Genomic DNA, 10,174 nt, shown 5'->3' with positions numbered 1-10,174 from the left:
CATTGCTTAGTGGGTCACAGAGTTCCGTGCTGGGAACAGGTTCTACAATCTTTGATTCGCTTCACTTCAGGTACAGGCAGAAGGATGCCAGCGATTGTGAACATTGTCAAGCTTTGATTGATCAGTTCAAGCTGCATTGCGAGTCTGACTCATAAGCCGGAAAAGGCAATTCTGAAAAATATTCTAATCTGTTAGTACGTTCATTACACATATCATATCAATTATTACAAAAATCATAATTCCCTCCACAATAGGGAGATCTAGAGATTACTTTTTGACCTCATTTGGGTAAGTACATGTCTCCAACTGCTATATGCGTTTTCTGTTACCAATGCTCTTGGAAAAGGGGCAAAGAACGTTGGCACAATGGAGGCGTTGACCCTGGAACCTTCTCGGTACATAGTCAAAGCCATCCTGATCCTGGACAATGATGGAGAGTGGCTCTTTGTCGGGTGCTATGACAACACCTACCCCAATGTAAAGGAGCAGAAGGCTTTTCAGAAGAACATTTTCAACACGACCCAACCCTACTGGCAGTGAGACTGCCCTCTTGGAAGGACTGACTGTGGTGTACAAAGGCATCATTGACCTCTACTTCTATGTGATTGGCAGCTCCTATGAAAAGTGGCTGATAGTAATGGCTGTTCTGAACTGCCTCTGATTCTTTGAGTCAGATGCTGAAGAAGAATGTTGAGAAATGAGCCCTGCTAGAGAACATGGAAGGACTCTTCCTGGCTGTAGATGACATCATAGATGGAGGGGGGATTTCAGAGAGTGACCTCCAGCAAGTGGTACAGAGAGTAAGCGTTATGGGGTGATGTACCCTCCATGGAGCAGACTGTGTCTCAGATATTGCAGCTGGCAAAGGAACAGAGCAAGCTGTCACTGCTACGGTCAAGACTCCATTACCCCCTGACTCCCATCATCCTTCCCCAAGCCATTTGTCTACTGTGATGCCCTCACCCCCCATCCCCATCCCTCTTGCACTGCACTGATGATCTCGGGGCCACTTCAGGGAAATGATAAGGGCCTTCTATTCTTCTTGCCACTTTTCTTTGCCTTCTTTCCTGTTTTTCTCCTCTTCCCAAAATTATCTTTGTTTGTTTGTTTGTTTTTAGGAAATTGGGGTTAAGTGACTTGCCCAGGGTCACACAGCTAGTAAGTGTCAAGTGTTTGCTCTGAGACCAGATTTGAACTCAGGTCCTCCTGACTTCAGGGCCGGTGCCGTATCCACTGCCCCCCCCCATTATCCTAAAGACCAAAAACTAGGATTGAACAAAGAGAGGGGTTATGTCCTTTCCAGCTTTCTTATCTCTCCTATCGTTCAGGCAGTGAGGTTCCTGGAAGTGGCCCAGGCCCTAGCAGAACTGGGAACAGAACAGGGGAACAAGGATGATTTCCCCCAGATCAAAGTTTTGGGAAGAATGTGCTGTTTTCCTCTTCTCGTCTCACCCTACATGTGCCCTGGCCCTCATCCCAATACAGGGAAAAGGATAGTTCCATCCAGAGGCCCCTAGATTTTATCAGTCTCTCATGTATTTCTTCTTGTTCCTGCTTACTACCCCCAGCCTTCTAGAGAAAGGAAGAAAACAGCTTGGGGAGAGAAGGCAGGCCAGATAGCTGCTGACAACTCTTTAACAGGAATGGGATAGGGGTTGGGAGAGGAGGGTGGCTGTAGAGGCGGATGCTGCTTTTCCTCAGTTATTCACTATCACTCTCCCTAACCCCAATTATAGGCTCAATTTATAGGCCCACACTGTTCTGTGGCCTGGGAGAGTGTATCTTGGGAATCTCTGTTGCCAAGTCAATTCTCTGTAAATCTCCACTATTTATACAAATGGGGTCTTGTACACCACGTTCCCCAATTCTGGGACAGAGCCGGTCTCCGGAAGATGGGTTTTCTGCTCAGAATTTGGATGTGGGCTAAATTTATGTTGCTTATTCTTTGGGTTCCTTTAGCCCCCATAATGGCCCTGCACATTTGAGATAAATGTTTCAGCCTTGTGTCTACAGGCCCTGATCTTAATCCTTTCCCCATCTTGCTGGCCTTTCCTCAGGCCTGCTGGGCATCAGGATGTAGGATTTTGGTGGGGTAGGAGTGGGAGGCAGAGGCAGTGAGAAAAAGCTAGAATTACCCTTACGAGACTTGGGTTGGGATAAGGTGAAGATCTATCTTTGGTGACACCAGAGAAAGCTGGTTTGGAAAACCGTTCTCCCATTGGAAGTCTGTCAAATACAGTCACCCTGGGTTAAATCAGTGAGCTTTGTGGTTCCCTGGAAAGGCAGATGATTGACCACCACCGTTTGGTGTGACCGTTCTCCTTGACTAGAGAGTGACCCCCAGCAAGTAGTACACAGAGTAGCATTATAGGGTGAAGATGTCCTCCTTACAGAGCAGACTGTCTCAGGTACTGCAGCTGGCAAAAGAACAGATGTCCCCCTTAAGAAACCATCGGCTCCCTTTAACAGGCCTCTGTTCCCTCTCATGTCATTGTTCTAAGTCTGAAACATTCCCAGCTGCCCACCCATTTCCCACCTCCCAATTTGCCACATTCCCAGCACAAAAGAAGACCTAAAGGAAAAGGTGAGGACAGGGCAGGCTTGTGGGAAATGAAGGGCAGCTGCCCACAGATCCTAAATAAAGCATCTTCCCCTACCGCAAAAAAAGGAGGGTATGGAGAGAAATCCCTCCTGTATCTTGGGTCTAAAAGAAGTTTGAATCAAGGGAGAAGGCTCCCAAAAAGCTCTCCTGGGGCAGCTAGGTGACACAGTGGATAGAGCACCAGCCCTTGATTCAAGAAGACCTGAGTTCAAATACAGCTTCAGACACATAACACTTTTTTTTACTAGCTGTGTGATCCTGGGTAAGTCACGTAACCCCACTGCCAAGCCAAAAAAAAAAAAAGTCCTGCCCAAAAAGCTCTCCCTAATTTTCTTTCTTCCCCTCTCCCACAATGGATTAATACTTCTTTATTTTATATGTAAAAATCATGAAGGATCCAGTGTGTGAGCACCTCAGGTACTGTACTACAAGGGTAGGGCTTCACATAGACACATGGCAGGAAGAAGGGTGAGGAAAAAGTCATTTTATCTCAGTCATAAGATCACAGAGCTAGGTCTTCCAACAGAGTGTCAGGTAGTCAGGTACATAGTGACGGAACCTCTAATGGACTGAAATGAGAGGGGAGTTAAGCAGCAGGGCCCCTGATACCTCTCTCCCAAATATGCCTAGTCTGGTATCAGAACTGCCCATTTTTAGTAGAGGAACAGATGTCAAATTGGTGATAGTGCTTGAACTGGCTCAGGGTTATGCGCAGACACATAACTTACTCAGCCTGAGAGTCTCTGAAATGCTCCCAGTGAATTTAGCTTAAAAACTCAGCTTTTCTGAGAATCTAATTATATGTAGCCAGGCATTCTTATAGGCAGGAGGCACCAGTCTTGATCCGTCCAATGAGGAGACTCACCACCAGGTCTATGATGATAGTATCTTTGGTCTCCCCAGAATGATGGAAAACTGTTACACCCCATCCATTAGACTGACCAGCTTGCACGCCTGCAGAAATTTAGAGGTACAAAGCCAATCTTGCTCACTCTGGGCAGCAGGCAGTTGTAGGATTTTTTATTCATGGCTTCCAGTTGGAATCTTTTTCTGTTACTTGAAAGCCTATGGTAGTTGCAAATGCTTTCCAAGCTCCCCAATCATCCTGGTTAAAGGGATCTCAATAGACATCATCAGGTCATGCTTGAGGAAGGTCTTTTCCAGGTCCCCAAGATCATCAGGATGATGTATATATACATTAAGATCATCAGGAGACTTGAAGTCCACCAAGTCATTTCTCAGTTTGGAAGAATTCAGAGGCAGCAACATTTACGCCAACTACATCCTTACTAGTATGGCATCCTTCAGTAGCTCCATCATCCACAGCATTATGTAGGATGTCAAAACCATCCTTATTTTCTACACTGGTGTTGCCTTACCTGTATTTCCACTTCATCATATTTTTCACAGAATTTCAGAATTGGAGGGGATGTCAGCAGCATTCTAGTCTAATTCATGGCCCAAAAGGAATCCTACTATAACATAACTGAAACATGGTTCTCTAATCTCTGCTTGAAGACCTCCAATGAGGAGAAAGCTAGCACTTCCCGAGGAAGCTGATGCCACTTTTTGGATAGTTTCAATTGTTAAAAAGCTTTTCCTGGACTGCCCTGTAGGGCCTCTTCCATACAAGAGCCTGTCAAAGATTTACATGCAACGATTACGTCTCCCAAATCTGCTCTTCTCTAGGTTAACTATCCCCATTTTCTTCAACTGACCCTCATGTGATATGGATTCATCATCCTGGTTGTCCTCCCCTGGATGCTTTCACAATGTCCTTCCTCAGCTTGGGGGAAGAGGAAGTACAAAAACCAAACCCAAGATTCTAGATGAGGTCTGACCAGGGCAGTTCAGTGAGACTATCACTTCCTCATTCCTGGAAATGATGCCTTTCTTAATGTAGCCCCAAATTACATTAGCTGTTTTTAGGGTTGAGACTTGCTCAGGGTCACACATGCAGTTAAGTGTCTGAGGCCGCATTTGAACTCAGGTCCTCCCGACTCTAAGAGGAATCTCAATAGATCCCTCTATTCATTGCACCACCTAGCTTGCCCCCCACATTAGTTTTTGGAGCTGCCCTATCAGATTTCTGACTGATTAGCTGTTGGTTCACTAAAATCCCCAGATCTTTTTCAGAAAAATTGCTACCTTCTGTGAAATCAATTTTAGAATTTTATCTTAACATGGTACACAACCCCAGACAGTTAACAGACTCAGAGTGAAGACTGAGACATATAATTTGGACATGCAAGAATGTTTTGCTTAATTATACATGTTACAAAGGCTTTTTATTTTTTTCAAATGCAGCACATTTTATTTTGTAATGGAAAAGAGTATGAAAAAAATCCGTTAACATTTGTTGTTGTTCAGTCATTTTTCAGTTGTGTATGACTCTTGATGGGTTTTCTCAGCAAAGATACTGGGGTGGTTTGTGATTTCTTTCGCCAGATCATTTTACAGATGAGAAAACTGAGGCAAATAGGGTTAAGTGACTTGCCCAGGATCACACAGCTGGTAAGTGTCTGAGGCCAGATTTGAACTCAGGAAGTTGAGTTTCCCAGATTCCAGGCTTGCACTCCATTGCACTGTGCCACCTAGCTGTCCTAATACAACAATTAGGTCCTTCAAATATGGTATAATTAGAGAATACTTGCTTCATGTATCCATGCCCTTCCTTAAACAGAAAGATAGCAAAAATAGATGAGGGTAACAAAATTAGCCATTATTCAATTAGCTATATTCACATAACATACAACTTAATAACCATATTGTTACAACTTAAATTGTGTATTATTACTTAAGTAGAAAGACAATTATATTATTTTTATATGCTTATCTTCACATCTCTGAAAAACAATCTTCCTGAGTTCACATCTGGCCTCAGACACTTACTAGCTGTGTGACCCTGGGCAAGTCACTGAATCCCATTGGCCTCAGTTTGAGCTGGGGAAAGAAATGGCAAACCACTCTATCATCTCTTGCCAAGAAAACCATAAATGGAGTCACAAAGAGTTAGATATGACTTAAAAAACACACAATAATAACAAAAGATCCAGACTAATGTTTTAGCGCATCAAGATCTTTTTGGATGGATCCTGTTATCCAGGGTGTTAGCTATCCTTAACTTTGTGCCATCTACAATGTCATAGAATGCCATTTAGGCCTTCATACAAGTCACTGATAAACACATTAAGCAACATGGGGCACTCCAATGGGGACCTCTAGCTAAGTTGTTATCAGGCACCCTTAAGGTCTGGCCTTTCAACCAATTCCAAACACACATAATTGTATTATCATCTAGTACACATCTCACGTGTTCCACAAGAATAGTATAAGATTCTTTATCAAATGGTCTGCTCATATCTCAGTCAACTCTACCTATCTTCAGCATTCCCCCAATCTACCAGCTTACTAACTCTTGTCAAAAAAAGGAGTACTTAGTCTGGCAGGACTTGTTCTTGCTAAAGCTATGCCATAATCACTGCTTCCTTACAGAAATATTTTCCAACTTAATTTTTCATGCTTTATTGTTGAATTTTCCCATTGTAACATCAGTTGTCAAAATCAAGTTCACTGGGCCATAGCTTAAACACTTTTCCCTTTTTTAAAAAATTGAGACATTTGCCCTTCTCTAGTTCTCTAACCCCTTCCTCTCTTGCTCTCCACAGGGAATGAATGGATGAATGAAAAAAGTTACTTACTATGTGCCAGGCAGAGCAACTAGGTGGATAGAGTGCCAGGCCTACAGTCAGGAAAACTCATCTTCATTAGTTTAAATGTGGCTTCACACTTCCTAGCTGTATGACCTTAGGTATCTTAACCCCATTTGCCTCAGTTTCCTCATCTATAAAATAAGCTGGAGAAGGGAACGGCAAACTACTTCACTATCTCTGCCAAGAAAACCCCAAATGAGGTCATGAAGAGGCAGATATGACTGAAAATGAACAAATATGTGCAGGGCACTGTGCCTAAGGACAAGGAACAGAAAGACAAAAATGAAACAGCCCATCCTCAAGGGCCTTATATTTTAATTGGGGAGACAATACAGCTAGCCAGACACACATATATGCATGCATGTATATATACACTCACATATATGCACACAAAAGTACAAGGTAACTGTGAGTAGTTGGGGTGGGGATTAGGAACGTTCTTGTGCAAAAGGTCATACTTCAGCTACCTTGAAAAAAGAGGAGGGAGAACATTCTAGGTGATAAGAAACAAATGAAAAGGCATGGAGATTGTGAAGTATTGTTTCCAATAGTGGTTCCCAATCTTATCACCAGCTTTCAGTACTTTGGGATATAGTTTATCTGCACCTGGTAACTCATCAAAAGCAGCTGGGTGTTCCCCACCTCAGGGATCAGTCCAAACTTTCCTCTTTCCTCCTATATAACTTATTGCCCCCCCAAACAAAAGCTTTCCAGTTTCTACACTATTTCTATAGGAGCACTCTATGCATCCTCTTACCTTTCCTTCTCCCTATTTCCCATACTTCTTTAGGCAGCAGTTTCAGCAACAGTAACTCTTGGGACATCTCCAATTCCCTTCTTTCTTCTAACCTTCCTATTGCTTAGGAACATTCATATGATCAGTTTCCAAGTCTGACTTTTATCTCCACATCTCTCGTATGTTCCCCATTCTAAATCCATACCATCACCTCTCCTAGACAAGAGCCTTTTAATTAGTTTTCCTGCTTCATATAAGCACCTGTCTTTTAAAGTCCTTCACAATCCAGACCATAGAATCTTTCTTTGGTGACAAAGATCAAAACATACAACCAGAAGACGACAACAAAGTCAAAGCCTCCAAGAAACCTATCAGTCCCAGACCTTCTGAAAGAGATCCCCAAAGGAAAACTCCTAGGAATATTGTAACCAAATTCCAGAGTTCCCTGGTCAAAGAGAAAATATTGCAAACAGCCAGAAAGAAACAATTTAAGTACTGCGGAAACACAATCAGTATAACACAAGATTTAGCAGCTTCTACATTAAGGGACCAGAGGGCTTGGAATATGATATTCTGGGAGTCAAAGGAGCTAGGATTAAAACCAAGAATCACCTATCCAGCAAAACTCAGTATAATTCTTCAGAGGAAAAAAATGGGTAATTCAATGAAACAGAAGACTTGATTTCCCCAGATGTCACAGCCCCTCCACATGGTTATCCATCTCATATATACTTAGAACCACATATCGTCTCTTCCCCAGTAGAATATAAGTTCTGAGAACAGGGACTATTTTGTGTCCATCCCCAACATCTATTGTAGTGTCTGACCCATGCTAGTCACTTAAAAATTGCTCAATTAAATCTTTTTTGGACAGTTATTTCCTTAGATGAGAAACGCACACTACAGACAGAGTGTGTCTAAATTTTAGCAGAGTTACCATTATGGACAGGATGGAGATGTGGCTAGATGAAGTTAGCTAGATTCAAAATTAGCTGAATCATCAGACCCAGGGTAATCTGTGATAAGACTTGGAGGTATGTAGTGGAGCACTCTGGATCTTTACCTGGTTCTGCACCATTCAATCTTTTACAAAACCAGTTACATGGATGGAAAAAAAACAGACGTGCTTATCAAATTTATAGATATAAAGATGAGGATAGGTGGGAAGAGTTAACACATTGTTTGAAAGAACTGGGATCCAGGAATATCAGTACACAAATCATGAAATTTAACAAGGGTTCAACTAAAGTTTACAAGATCATTCATCCACTATCTCCTCTGAAAAATGTTTATTCAACCTCATTTGTCATACCTGTTAAGTTGCTCTATTTTTGGTGTTTTCTGAGGAAATAACGTTGGTCACAACTGCAAAGCTAACACAACCACTTTCTGAAATCTGAGAACCTTGGGGTTAGGTAAAACCTTGCCTTTGAGGTTTAACAACTCCCTAGAATTATTTCCTGTTCTATAACAGGAGGGATTGGGTCAGATGACCAAAGGAGTCCATTTCAATACACATCTACTACAAAACAAAGGATGAAAAGCTAACCTGTACAGTGGGATGCATGGCTTAAACATGAGTTAAATGGTGGCAGGGACTTCTAAGAACTGTTTTTCAAGCATAAGAAAAATCAACAATTCAGTCTATTCTACTTGTACTAGAGTGTAGGACTAAAGACAAGGGTCAAGTTTTGAGGGCATAAATGTGATACATCAAATGACTTAAACTCCTCCTCAGCTTCTTCTCTTTAGTGGCAAGAGCCCACACAGCTCTCAGCTCTTCCTCCTACAATCTACCAACTCCAGGTAGGGAAACATCTCTCTTCCTTCAGTGGCCCAGGAGTCAGAAGGCAACCATAAGTGCCCTATTCTACTTACCAAGTGGGTACTACGAAAAAAAGATCCTCATATGGCCTGCAATCATCAACCAAACTCAGCAAAGGGGTTAACCGGTGCCTATAGCAGTGAAGACACACCAATCTATGTCACTAGCTTCTAATCCCCCAACTGCCCCTACACTTATTTCTGCTGCTTTGGAAGGTTCAGGCACACTGACAATTCTGAAGTATGCCTGCTGAGAATGCTACACTCAGTTGTTTCAACTCCCCAGCAACCACAAGTAATCCTACATCATTGATAACTGTGGCAAAAGGCAAAGGATATGAGCAGGCGCTGCCACCCTGTGGTTATTTCTGAAATTGCCATGTCAGGTAGGCTTCATTACTAACATTTTGCTCTTCATATAAATAAATGTTGTGAACAGAGCCAAATCAAATTTTTTTTCTCCAGAAATACCCTTTCATGAATTAAGATGCCATGGGCACATCTCAGGTTTCTCATGTATGAAATGAAAGGGTTCAAGCAGATAAGGTTTAAAGTTCCTCCCAGTGCCCTGTGACATCTGAATCAAATTATCTTTAAAATCTATTCCAGCTTTAAAAGGCCATGCTAAACTCTTATCACTGAAGCTCATGGGAAATGGGAGCCAATTTTTAGGCTTTAAGCCAGACATTTCTTTCCCTACAAAGTCCTCCAACGGAGAATAGAAATAACTTCAGGTGTCACCAAGACTAAGGTTTTATAGAGGCTCAGCCACATCTAGATTCTTGCACATTTCTCAATACAGTTCACTGAAACAGTACATAAAACACCATCTGGACCCAGCCACCTTCCAAGCCAGCATATCCTGACACCCAAGTTCTACTTGTAAGGCACCGCACAACAATACTCACTCTGGACACAAAGGAATACAAAACGTTTATGCATTGCTGATCGTGTACAATTAACTTAGAATACACACATACTATTTGTGCAAAAATCTCGAGCCAAAGGTTATTATTCCTTTAGAATCTCTCCTCCATTTCTTGATTCCTGAGTCCCAGCTATTACTGTCATTAACTGAACTGTCCTGACTTTGTACTGAGGGGCTCTTCAACCCCAAAATACCCCACATTCAAGGTTTTTAAGGCAAACAGGTACACTCTTTCCTATTAGTCTGCAAAGACGACAAACTTTGCTCACTGCTGGGGCAAATTTGGCTTGCCCAACCAGTTTTCTCTCAATTGATAGCCCCCCTGCTAAGTTTGAACAACTTCCCTGCTTTTCTAACACTACCCTCCCTCC

At 42.4% G+C, this 10,174-nt stretch overlaps 1 pseudogene; it reads left to right on the top strand.

Moving 5' to 3' along the window:
* The first annotated feature begins 259 nt into the window (after positions 1–259).
* On the top strand, positions 260–995 carry LOC110193630 (coatomer subunit zeta-1 pseudogene; annotated as a pseudogene).
* Positions 996–10,174: the final 9,179 nt, after the last annotated feature.

The sequence above is a fragment of the Phascolarctos cinereus genome, unplaced genomic scaffold, assembly GCF_003287225.1.
Source record: "Phascolarctos cinereus isolate Bilbo 61053 unplaced genomic scaffold, phaCin_HiC Scaffold_2;HRSCAF=192, whole genome shotgun sequence".
Taxonomy (NCBI): Eukaryota; Metazoa; Chordata; class Mammalia; order Diprotodontia; family Phascolarctidae; genus Phascolarctos; species Phascolarctos cinereus.
The sequence above is the reverse complement of the archived record's forward strand: the minus strand, read 5'-3'. Positions and strand labels throughout refer to the sequence as shown.